Here is a 13,055-nt window from a genome sequence, read left to right as displayed (position 1 = left end):
CAATTCCTATGTACTGATTGCCTACTTGCACCCTTCCTCTCCTAAATCCTGTTTGCCGTTTAGAGGTCAATGAGATCTGTGAGAAATATAAGTCCAATTAAGCCACTTCCATATTCCAATCCTTGATGGCTTCTTATGTTAGCTAGTAGGTGATTCGTAAACCAGAGTGAACAATGTGTTGCAGAACATTTGTGTCTTCGGGTGAACACCTAACCAAGTTCTACTTTCTTAGCTGCCCTTGCAGTGAGTGCATGATTGTGCATGTGCACTTGACTCACATCCTAGGGAAACATTTAAGCATCGTGGTTGTGATCATGCTGAATAATATACTTCAAATCTGAAGAGTGTGGGAAGAGATTTTCTCAGAAATCACAAATTTAATGTCACTAGAGAGTTTGCTCTAGAGAAAAGCCATACTGATGTGAAGAGTGTGGGAGGGGGTTCAGGTGGAGAGACAGTCTAGATAATCATCAGAGAGTCCACTCAAGGGAGAAACAAAATAAGCGTGGGTACTGTGTTAATACAGTCATACCTGAAGTCTTCATCAGTGTCCACGCTGGAGAGAAGCCATGCAAATGTGACATGTGTGATAAAGTCTTCCACTGGACGTCAAAACATCAGTATTGGTATAACATTCACAGAGAAGTAAAATCTTACAAATGTGAGACACATTGTAAACACTTCCAGTTAAGTTCATATCTGATAAGACATCAAAGAATCCATGATGATGATGTATTTTATGAAAGTGATGAGAGTAGAAAGAACATAAAGAATCTGCAGAGTAAAGAAATTTTATAAGATGATATTTTATAAAAATTCATTTGTAACCTGAATTTTGTAATCATCAGTTTTCATATGAGAGACAATATTTGTGTCATTAAAGTAAGTGTTTTAGCCATAGCTTACGAAATCCCTGTAGTCAAGAGATCGCACAACAAAAAACCCATTGTAAGTGATGCAGTAAGGCTTCAGCCAGAACCTTAAGAGTTACCAAATATCACTCAGGAGAAGGCTGGGACTTTCTTGATGAATCTACACAGCCATAAAATGAGTAGCAGTTCTGAGGTGTGCTCAGTACTTGTTTGTTAAAGAATGAAAAGGAAGAAATGTAAAACGTTTGAAAATTTTATCCAGAAGGAGAAAGAGGAAAAAAAAAATCCTGTGAAATGATCATTAGGTGCTATGTAGAAAACTATTTGGTACAATGATCCTCAATATTATTTTGATGTTAACCTAATTGGCTGCGGTCCTCCTCCCAGCCTCTGTTCTCAAGGCATGTTATTATTTGTGCCACCATCTAGTGCAATTTATCTATTTTCTCATGTTTTTGGTGTCACAGCTAAGAATCTATCGCTAGAAACTAGAACACAAAGTATTATCCCTATGTTTTATTTTGAGAATTTTGTGGATTTATTTTTTACATTTAATTTGTTGATGCATTTTCAGTTAATTTTCACGTGCGTTGTGAGGTACAGATTCAGCTTTATTGCTTTCCTTGTGGAAATCCAGGTATCTCTGTACCTTTTATTTAAAGAAAATATTCTTTCCCCCCTCTGTGGAAAGAGACGATGGAAAAGCTCAATATCATCAGTCAGAACAAGGCCAGGGGCCGACTGTGGAACAGACCATCAATTGCTCATATGCAAGTTCAAGCTGAAACTGAAGAAAATCAGAGCAAGTCCATGAGAGCCAAAATATGACCTTGAGTATATCCCACCTGAATTTAGAGACCATCTGAAGAACAGATTTGACACATTGAACACTGGTGACCGAAGACCGGAGGAGTTGTGGAATGACATCAAGGACATCATCCATGAAGAAAGCAAGAGGTCATTGAAAAGAAAGAAAAGGCCAAGATGGATGTCGGAGGAGACTCTGAAACTTGCTCTTGAACGTCGAGCAGCTAAAGCAAAAGGAAGTATTGATGAAGTAAAAGAACTGAACAGAAGATTTCAAAGGGCAGCTCAAGAAGACAAGGTAATGTATTATAATGACATGTACAAAGAGCTGGAAATGGAAAACCAAAAGGGAAGAACACGCTCGGTGTTTCTCAAGCTGAAAGAACTGAAGAAAAAAATCAAGCCCCAAGTTGCAATAGTGAAGGATTCTATGGGGAAAATATTAAATGATGCAGGAAGCATCAAAAGAAGATGGAAGGAATACACAGAGTCATTATACCAAAAAGAATTAGTCGATGTTCAACCATTTCAAGAGGTGGGATATGATCAAGAACTGATGGTACTGAAGGAAGAAGTCCAAGCTGCTCTGAAGGCATTGGCAAAAAACAAGGCTCCAGGGATTGATGGACTATCAATTGAGATGTTTCAACAAACAGATGCAGCGCTGGAGGTGCTCACTCATCTATGACAAGAAATATGGAAGACAGCTTCCTGGCCAACTGACTGGAAGAGGTCCATATTTATGCCTATTCCCAAGAAAGGTGATCCAGCCGAATGTGGAAATTATAGAACAATATCATTAATATCACACGCAAGCAAAATTTTGCTGAAGATCATTCAAAAATGGCTGCAGCAATACATCGGCAGGGAACTGCCAGAAATTCAGGCTGATTTCAGAAGAGGACGTGGGACCAGGGATATCACTGCTGATGTCAGATGGATCCTGGCTGAAAGCAGAGAATACCAGAAGGATGTTTACCTGTGTTTTATTGACTATGCAAAGGCATTCAACTGTGTGGATCACAACAAATTATGGATAAAGTTGCAAAGAATGGGAATTCCAGAACACTTAATTGTGCTCATGAGGAACCTTTACATAGATCAAAAGGCAGTTGTTCAGACAAAACAAGGGCATACTGATTGGTTTAAAGTCTAGAAAGGTGTGCGCCAGGGTTGTATTCTTTCACCATACCTATTCAATCTGTATGCTTAACAAATAATACGAGAAGCTGGACTATATGAAGAAGAACGGGGCATCAGGATTGGAGGAAGACTCATTAACAACCTGCATCATGCAGATGACACAACCTTGCTTGCTGAAAGTGAAGAGGACTTGAAGCACTTACTAATGAAGATCAAAGACCACAGCCTTCGGTATGGGTTGCACCTCAACATAAAGAAAACAAAAATCCTCACAACTGGACCAATGAGCAATATCATGGTAAGTGGAGAAAAGACTGAAGTTGTCAAGGATTTCGTTTGACTTGGATCCACTATCAACAGCCATAGAAGCAGCAGTCAAGAAATCAAAAGACACATTGCATTGGGTAAATCTGCTGCAAAGGACCTCTTTAAAGTGTTGAGGAGCAAAGATGTCACCCTGAAGACTAAGGTGCGACTGACCGAAGCCATGGTATTTTCAATCACATCATAGGCATGTGAAAGCTGGCCAATGAATAAGGAAGACCAAAGAAGAATTGATCCCTCTGAATTGCGACGTTGGCGAAGAATATTGAATATACCATGGACTGCCAGAAGAACGAATAAATCTGTCTTGGAAGAAGTACAACCAGAATGCTCCTTAGAAGCAAGGATGGCGAGACTGCGTCTTACATACTTTGGACATGTTGCCAGGAGGGATCAGTCGCTGCAGAGGATATCATGCTTGGCAAAGTACCAGGTCAGCAGAAAAGAGGAAGACCCTCAATGTGGTGGATTGTCACAGTGGCTGCAATAATGGGCTCAAGCATAACAATGATTGTAACGATGGCACAGGACTGGGCAGTGTTTTGTTCTGTTGTGCATAGGGTCGCTGTGAGTTGGAACCGACTCAACGGCACCTAACAACAACAACACAACATTCTGTCCCCCACTATATGTCTTAGCACTCTTGCTGAAAATCAGTTAACCACAGATGTATGAGTTTATTTCTGGACTATGAATTCTATCCCATTGACATGCAAGGCTATCATTTTTCCAGTGTCAGACTGTTTTGATTACTGTAGGCTTCCAGTATGTTTTGAAATTGGGAAATGTGAGTCCTACTTTCCGGTTCTTTTGAAAGATTGCTTTGCTATCAGGGCCCCTTGCAGGCTATGCAAATTTGAGGATTGACTTCCCATTTCTGTAGACAGCCTGTTAGAATTTTGATGGGGATTGCGTTTACAGATACTGGGAGTTAGAACTTCAACAATTCTCTTCGGAGGACACAATCAAATCATCACATCACTCAGTGGGGTAAATAATTGTCTTTTCAACAAATGTTGGCAGGACAACTAGATATCAACATGAAAAAGAATGAATTTGGGCTCTTACACCACACCGTATAAAAAAAAATTAACTCCGAATAGATGAAAAACATCATTGTAAGAGCTAAAATAATAGAACCCTTAGAAGAAATTATACAGGTAAATCTTCATGAGTTTGGATTTAGCAATGGCTTCTTACATATGACAGCAAAAGTAAAAGAAAAAATAGATACACTGAACTTTATCAAAATTAAACTTCTCTGTGCATGAAAATGAAAAGAGTATGATAAAGACAACCCACAGATTGGAAGGAAATGTTTGTGAATCATTTACCTGTTAATTTCCTAGTATTCAGAATATATAAAAAAATTCTTGCAACTCAACAACAAAAATGGTAATTAAAAATGGGCTAAGGACTAAAATACATATTTCCGTGAAGAAGATAAGTAATTGAAATGACAAGCAATTGAAAAGAAGCTCAATGTTATACGTCGTCATTAAAACCAAACTTGTTGCCGTTGAGTCGATTCCTACTCATAGCAACCCTATAGGACAGAGTAGAACCGCCCCATAGAGTTTCCAAGGAGCACTAGGGAAATGCAAATGAGAAATCACTTTATATCCACTAGGCTGGTATTATTAAATTTCATAATTGAAAATATGGAAAATAATAAGGGTTTAAGAGGATGTGCAGAAATTGGAAACTTCGTGTAAAATGGTACAGCCATTGTGGAAAACAGTGTGGTGGTTCCTTAAAAAACTAAAAATAGAACTACCATATATAAAACCAAAAATATGGTCCATTAATTCTGGTCCTAGATATATACCCCAAGGACTCGAAAGCAAAGACTTGGAAAGAGACTTGTACACCAATGTTCATTGCAGTACCATTCATAATAGCCTAAATGTGGAAAAAACCTAAATGTTTGTCAACAGATGAATAGATAAAAGGTGATACACAAATACAATAGAATACTACTTAGTCCACAGGAGAAATGAAGTCTTGATACGTCCTCCAATATGGATGGAGCTGGAAGACATTATGTTGAGTGAATTAAGCCAATCCTAAAAGGACAAATATTGTATGACCTCACTTACATAAAACGACGAGAAAAGGACAATGTATAGAGACCAAAGTTTATTAGTGATTACCAGGGATGGGAGGGAGGAGGACAAAGGGGGTTTACAGTGATGGAAAATTGCAATGATTAGGTAGAGTTGCACAGCCAATTATAGTAGTTGTCAATAAGTTGTACATCTGTAAAAACTTGAATTGACAAAAGCATGATAAATATATTTACAAAAACAATTTTAAAAAAAGAATGACTGTTAAGGCTGCTTATTTACAATCAAACACCCCAGGGGATTTGGTTCCTTGGTTTGGAGGTTTAGGGTCGTGGTTTCATGGAGCATCCCATTTAATTGATCTAATAATGTATTTTAAAAACCTGTTGTCGTTGAATCGATTTGGACTCATAGTGACCCTATAGGATAGAACAGAACTGCCCCACAGAGTTTCCAAGGAGTGCCTGGTGGATTTGAACTGCTGACCTTTTGGTTAGCAGCTGTAGCTCTTAACTACTACACCACCAGGGTTTAGTGCTTCTATTCTACCTTCTAATTCATTGTGTTGCACCTGAGTTCTTAAAAGCTTGCAAGCAGCCATCCAAGGCAGAACAATTGGCCTGTATTTACTTGGATCAACAGAGGAAGGAGAGTCAGAAATAGGACAAGGATATGGAATGTGTGTCTAATTGCCTCCAGGAACAACTGCCTTCTTTGCCACAAGACCAGAAGAATTGGAAGGTGCTGGCTACCATTACTGAACATTTTGATCAAAGATTCCATAGAAGAATCCTGATCAAAAGGACAGAATTTCAAATCCTCATGAACTTTAGACTTCCTGGAACCACGGAGGGTGGATGAACTCCTAAACTATTGCCCTGAGATAATCTTTAAACTGTGAACCAAAAAGATACCCTAAAGTCATCTTAGAACTGAACAATAGTTTAGCTTAACTAGTAAAAAATGTCTGCGTTGAGCATTATGCTCTTTTAAGAACTATCAATACTGAATCAAATTGACAACAGCAAGTCAAAAGATCAGATAGGAATCTTAGAGGGCAGTGTATGTTAATGTGGGAGGAGCAACTCAGAAAAGGAGGTTGTGAATGGTTGCACAACTAGAAGAATTAATCAATGTCACTAAATTGTACATGTAGAAACCGTTGAACTGGTGTATCTTTTCCTGTGTGTGTTCTCAACAACAACAACAAAATAGATAAAACTTAGGAAAAAATCTTAAGGGATAATAATAAGGATTGGCGAGGATGTGGAGAAATTGGAGCCTTCATCCACTGTAGATGGGAATGTAAAATGGTGTAGCTGCCTTGGAAAATAGTTTGTCAGTTCCTGTCTTAATTTCCTAGTTGGTGGCTTTGAAGAACAGAAATGTATTTTCTCACCGTTTAGGAGGCTAGAATTTTGAATTCAGTGTGTGGATCTAGGAGCTTGATCCTTCTTTGTCTATTCACCTTCCAGTAGCAGGCAATCCTTAGAGTTCCTGCACTTGTAAATCCATCTACCTCCATCTTCATCAGCTAGTGCCTATCTTCCCCTGTGTCTGGGTATGCCTGTGTCTGTGCTGCTCTTTATATAACTGAGAAGTCGTTGGGTTTAGGATCTACCCTGCACTGGTTTGACCTCAACTGATTGACGAGTTACATTACATTAGATGGCATCATGAAAGGCCTTTACATTACATCCACAGGAATAGCGGTTAGGATTTCAACAAGTATTTGGGGGACACAATTCAAACCATGACAGTTCCTCCAAAAGTTAAACCCCACAAAATTGATCTGAAAACAGATAAATACTTGTACACGAATGTTGATAGCAGCACTATTAACAATAGGTAAATGTGGAAACAACACAAATATCCTTCACTGGGTCAATGTTTAAACAAAATACAGTATATACATACAATTCAATATTTAACCATGAAGAGAAATGAAATACTAATACATGCTAAAATGTGGATAAACATTAAAAACATTATGCTAAGTTAAAGACTCTAGAAACAAGGTCATATATGATTCCATTTATATGCACTATCCATAATCGGTAAATCCATAAGTGTGGTAGCTACCATGGGAAACAGGAAGAGGGAAATGGGAAGTGACTGCTTAATGGATGCAGGGTTTTCTTTTGGGGGGGATATTTTGGAATTTAAGAGGTGGTTTTTCACAACATTGTGAATGTACTAAATGCCACTGAATTGTGGTTAATTTTATATGTGAGTTTCACCCTAATAAAAAAAAAAAATAGAAGAAAAAGACTGCATTAAATTTTTTCGCCAGATCAACCCTCTCCCAGAAAAAAACAAAATCAAATGATAAAAGACAAACTGGAAGAAATTTGTAATTTACTTAAAAGATAAAAAACTAAAACAGTTGCCATGGAGTAGAGTCACATAACAGATAAAGGGCTATGTGATAGTTACTGTTATGTGTCAACTTAGCTAGGCCGTAATTCTCAGTATTATGTAATTATCTCCCATTTTGTGACTGGATATAATTATCCTCCATTTTGTGATATAATGTAATGACCTCTATGATATGATCTGACGTGATCAGCCAATCAGTTGTAAGGGAAGTTTCATTGGGAGTGTGGCCTGCACCCAATATATATATGGACATTCTGGAAAAGCTTGTTTTCTTGCTCTGGACCTTGTCATCATCTGACCTCTGGTGTTTGGAACTTGCGCCAGCAGCTTGTCGTCTGACCTGGCCACTTTGGGATTTGCCAGCTCTGCAATCCTGTGAACCAGCAGCCTTTTTGTCTGGCCTGCTGATGTTGGGATTTGCCAGCTCTGTGGCTCTGTGAGGCAGCAGCCTGTTGTCTGCTCTCCTGACTTTGAGATTCATTGGTTTCTGCAGCCCTGGGAGCCTGCAGCCTGCTGTGTGACCTGCTGATTCTGGGTTTGTCAGCCCTACAACTACTGGATTCCAGAGAAACTTCCATTCAATGCCTAACCTACATACTTTGGGACTTGCCAGCCTCCGTAAATGCGTGAGCCATTTTTGTGAGATAAATCTCTCTCTCTCTACATCTCACTGGTTTTGTTTCTCTAGGGAACCCAGCCTAAGACAGGCTAATATTACTAATATATATTAAAGTAAAAACTTAGATATTGAAGGGGGGACAACAAACACCAATAGAAAAGTGAGCAACAAATATGCAGAAACACAAAATATAATCATGACCCTTGAAAATAGGTTCCAAGTCACTCGAAAACACAAATTAAAAATACAATGAGGTATCATTTCTCACCATTGGATTAAGAACACTTAAAAAGCTTAATATCACATTGTGGTTGGAAAATGTGAGCAAAAAATTACTCTCATACATTGCCAAGTGGAATGCAAATTGATTGATACAACCAATACAGAGAGGAATTTGAAAATGTGTAATGAAAGTACTTACATTTATAACATTTAACTCTGCAAACCTAGTTTTATGAATTTACTTTTAAGATGTATCTTCAACAGGGAGAAAATGTAAGCACACAACTTATTTATTGCAGCATCATTTGTAATGGGAAAATCTTGGAAGCAACTTCAAGCCCATTGTCATAGGTTGAACTCTGTCCCCCCAAAAATACGTGTCAAATTGATTAGGCCATGATTTCCAGTATTGTGTGGCTGTCCTCCATTTTATGATTGTAATTTTATGTTAAGAGGATTAGGGTGGGATTGTAACACCACCCTTACTCAGGTCACCTTCCTGATCCAGTATAAAGAGAGTTTCCCTGGGGTGTGGTCTGCATCACTTTTAAGACATAAAAAGAAAGGGAAGATGCAGAGAGTTGGAGACCTCATACCACCAAGAAACAGCACCAGAATCACAGCCTGTTCTTTGGACCCGGGGTCCCTGCGCCTGAGAAGACTGAGGACAAGGACCTTCTTCCAGAGCTGACAGACAGAGAAAGCCTTTCCCTGGAAGTGACACCTTGAATTTGGACTTTCAGCCTACTTTACTGTGAAGAAATAAATTTCTCTTTTTTAAAGCCATCCACTTGTGGTATTTCTGTTATGGCGGCACTAGATGACTAAGACACCCATAGATAGTTGCATTGTTACATAAACCATACAATGGAGTTTTATGCAGTTATAGAGAGAATGTACTTATATGGAGTGATTTTTCAGGCTATATTAAGTGAAAATAATCACTGTCAAAAGCATGCTACCTACCTGTTGTATAAGAACAAAAAAAAAAAAAAAAAGAAAAAGAAAATGCACATATACCAGATTATTTTCTGAAGAAAGAGCTATGGGGATAATAAATCAGACCAAGTCCACCAAACCCACTGCCGTCGAGTCGATTCCGACTCATAGTGACCCTGTAGGACAGAGTAGAACTGCCCCATGGAGTTTCCGAGGAGCGCCTGGCGGATTCGAACTGCTGACCCTTTGCTTAGCAGCCGTAGCACTTAACCACTACGCCACCAGGGTTTCCTAATAAAGCAGAAGATAATGAAATTGGTTGTATACAGCAGTTTGGCTAAGCAGGGAAGAGGCGCAGCAGGACTGAGAAAGGAGTGTAGGGGATGGACAGAGTGGGGCACTTCTCTAAAATCAAGAATGAGGATAAAGCAGTAAAACTAAAGTCACAGTAGCAAATTAACACATATGTACTTCAAATGAATAAAATAACCATCCTAAAGGGGGAATTTGGCATTGGTGAAGAATATCGAATATACCATGGACTGCCAAAAGAATGAACAAATCTGTTTTGCAAGAGGTACAGCCAGAATGCTCCTTAGAAGCAAGGATGACGAGACTTGGTCTCACATACTTCGGAGATATTATCAGTAGGGACCAGTCTCTGGAGAAGGACAACATGTTTGGTAAAGTAGAGGGTCAGCAAAAGAGAGGAAGACCCTCAATGAGATGGATTGACATGGTGGCTGCAATGATGGGCTCAAACATAGCAACGATTGTGAGGATGGTGAAGGACTGGGCAGCGTTTCGTTCTGTTGTACACAGGATCGCTGTGAGCTGGGATCGACTCAATGGCACCTAACAACAACAACAGCAGCAACAACAAAGGGGGAAGCAGAACAAATTTAAGGTCCTTTTAACTCAGTATTTTGACTATACGTCCTCATTGTGAAAACAAAAAGGCACATACTGAACTCTAGTTGGGTGGTATTTCAGAATGGAATGAGTTAGTAATTCTGAAACTGGTTTGTATTTTATGATTTAACAAATGAATATATATATATATTGGGTAATGGAGTTACAAATACAGAAAGGAGTATGCTGGATTGAATTTGGGTAAATCAGAATGAAAGCTATAGAAATTCAGATATGTGTCCATGTTGTTGTGTGTGTATATGTATACATCAGAGCTACATGTATTTGGTAGCTTTGACAGCTAAAAGGGTCTAAACCAATGACAACCCAGTAGCCATGATCACACCTAGCACACTGTTTTTGGTGCTAACTACATTTTCCTTCATTGAAACCAAGGCTCTTAGAAGGATTGGCTGATCTCAGGCTGAGGTAGGGCAAGACACGATGAGCCTGGGCCATATAGTATTAGAGTGTAAGTATTCGAAGAGCTCAAAGCATGATGAACGCAAGGCAAAATGACAGAGGAAGTTGCTTGAACAGGATTTCCCTAGCCAGATCTGAAACAATTTGAGTGTTATATGAATAATATTGGTAGTAAATGTGAATCCTTTAAATAAGAGTCATAAATTCATAGTGGCATAAACAAACAAGAGATGTGGAAAGCCCTCGGTTATAATAGAATGCCACCTAATACACATAGAATAAGTTGGAAAATCACCAGTTTTACATCCATAATAGTAATAATTTAGGCCAGAAATATCAATAAATGTTAAGGCACATAGATGAAAATTTGATGAAGAATATAATATAAATATACCCTGAAAGTATCTCCCCACAGAATTCATTGAAAGGGACTTTACAGTTGAGAATCCTGGAGGCTTAATCAACTGTTCAAATGTAACAGCACCAGTAATTGTAAACACTGACAGCTAATACATCCTGATAATGATGTCTTAAGAAAGACAATATCATTCCCATTAAATTCCTGCCAAAAATACATAATGTAAAATCTAATCATGAGGAAGTATCGGACAAGTTAAACTGAGGGATATCACACAAAATATTCAGCTTTACTCTTTAGGAATACCTTTTTTTAATGAGGAAAATAAAAGTTTCTTTAAATCTCCCAGTAGATGTTCTGTTATCTCAGTGGCTAGTTCTATTCATAGATGTCCCTGGGTGCAAAGAAGGTGGGAAGGTGCAATTTAGCTCTTCTGTGTAGTGGAGGCAAGTAAGAAAGAAGGGCTTTGTGATAAGCAGTTGGTTGACCAGCCTACAGTGTCTGTCCCAGATAAACATAGATCGATGCTGGTTACAGTTTCACTGAGAATAGTAAACCTACTACTCATCAGGTAGCATGCTGTCTTAGGCTAGGTTCCCTAGAGATGTAAAGCCAGTAAAGCGTACAAATATATAGAGAGATTTATGTCAAAGAAACAGCTCACGTGATTGTAGAGGCTGGAACATCCCAAGTCCGTGGATTGGATAGAGGCTTCTCTCAATTCATATAGCCTCAGGGGCTGGCAAACCCCAAATCGGCAGGTCGGAAAGCAGGGCTCTTACTCACAGACAGTGAATGTCAATGAATTCCATGATTGGCAGCCAAGACTGAAAGGCTTCTCCTGATTCAGGTAGCTGCAGGGGCTGATGATCCCAAGATCGGCAGGTAAACTGATGGCTCAAATCCTAAGAACCAGAGATCAGACAAACAGGAGGCAGCCGGCAGGATCCAAAGAGAGCAAAAAGCCCCAATGGCTGCTTATATTCGGATGCAGGCCACACCTCTAAGGAAACTCCCTTTAAACTGATTGGCTATTCATAGTAGTTTCCCTCATGGGAATGATCACATTTAAACACTGAGAATCATGGCCGAGCCAAGCTAACACAAGATCTTATCCATCACACATGCCAAGTATTTTTTCATTCACCCAAGAATAAGAGTATTCGAAAAAGTTGGGCTCATTACACATTACAGCACTGCTAGAGCTATTACAGAAATTGAGCTTTTGTGATTTTTTTCCAGTGATTTGGGAGCTGGGCTAAGGAAGCTGGGTTTCTGTCTCCACCGGATGTTGTCAAAAAGTGGGAGCAATTCTAAGATAGTGTACCTCTCTAAATGTTATCTATAGTGAGGACAGACTAGAGCAAAGATAAAGCTGTAATTGTACACAAGCAGTCATTCATTTAGCCAAGAGAAGAGGATATTTGGTATTTTGCGAAGGCATCTAAAAACCAAAATCCCATTGCCATTGAGTCGATTCCTATTTTGAGCAACGCTATAGGACAGAGTAGAGCTCTCCTGAGGATTTTCAAAGCTGTAAATCTTCACTGGAGCCTATTGCCACATTTTTCACTGTGCAAGGGCTAAACCCAAAACCAAACACATTGCAACTGTGTCGATTCCGACTCATAGTGACCCTATAGAACAGAGTAGAACTGCCCCATAGGGTTTCCAAGGAGCACCTGATGGGTTTGAACTGCTGACCTTTTGATTAGCAGTGGAACTCTTAACCACTAAACCACCAGGATTTCCAGGCAAAAGCTGGTGGGTTGGAAATGATGACCTAGCTCTTTAACCACTGTGCCACCAGGGCTCTCTTGTGAAGGTGCAGTGACCTTATTTTAGTCTGTGCTTAAATATTATGAAGTGGCCTTCTTTTGTCTCACTTTAGCATGGTCTTATAGAATCCTTGTCTGAAGTTGGTTTTCTGTGAGGTTGTTCATGTGCAATTAGATAATAATATGACCTACATGTGACCTCCAAGCCAGCTT

The sequence above is a fragment of the Elephas maximus genome, chromosome 11 (genome assembly GCF_024166365.1).
Source record: "Elephas maximus indicus isolate mEleMax1 chromosome 11, mEleMax1 primary haplotype, whole genome shotgun sequence".
Taxonomy (NCBI): Eukaryota; Metazoa; Chordata; class Mammalia; order Proboscidea; family Elephantidae; genus Elephas; species Elephas maximus.
The sequence above is the reverse complement of the archived record's forward strand: the minus strand, read 5'-3'. Positions refer to the sequence as shown.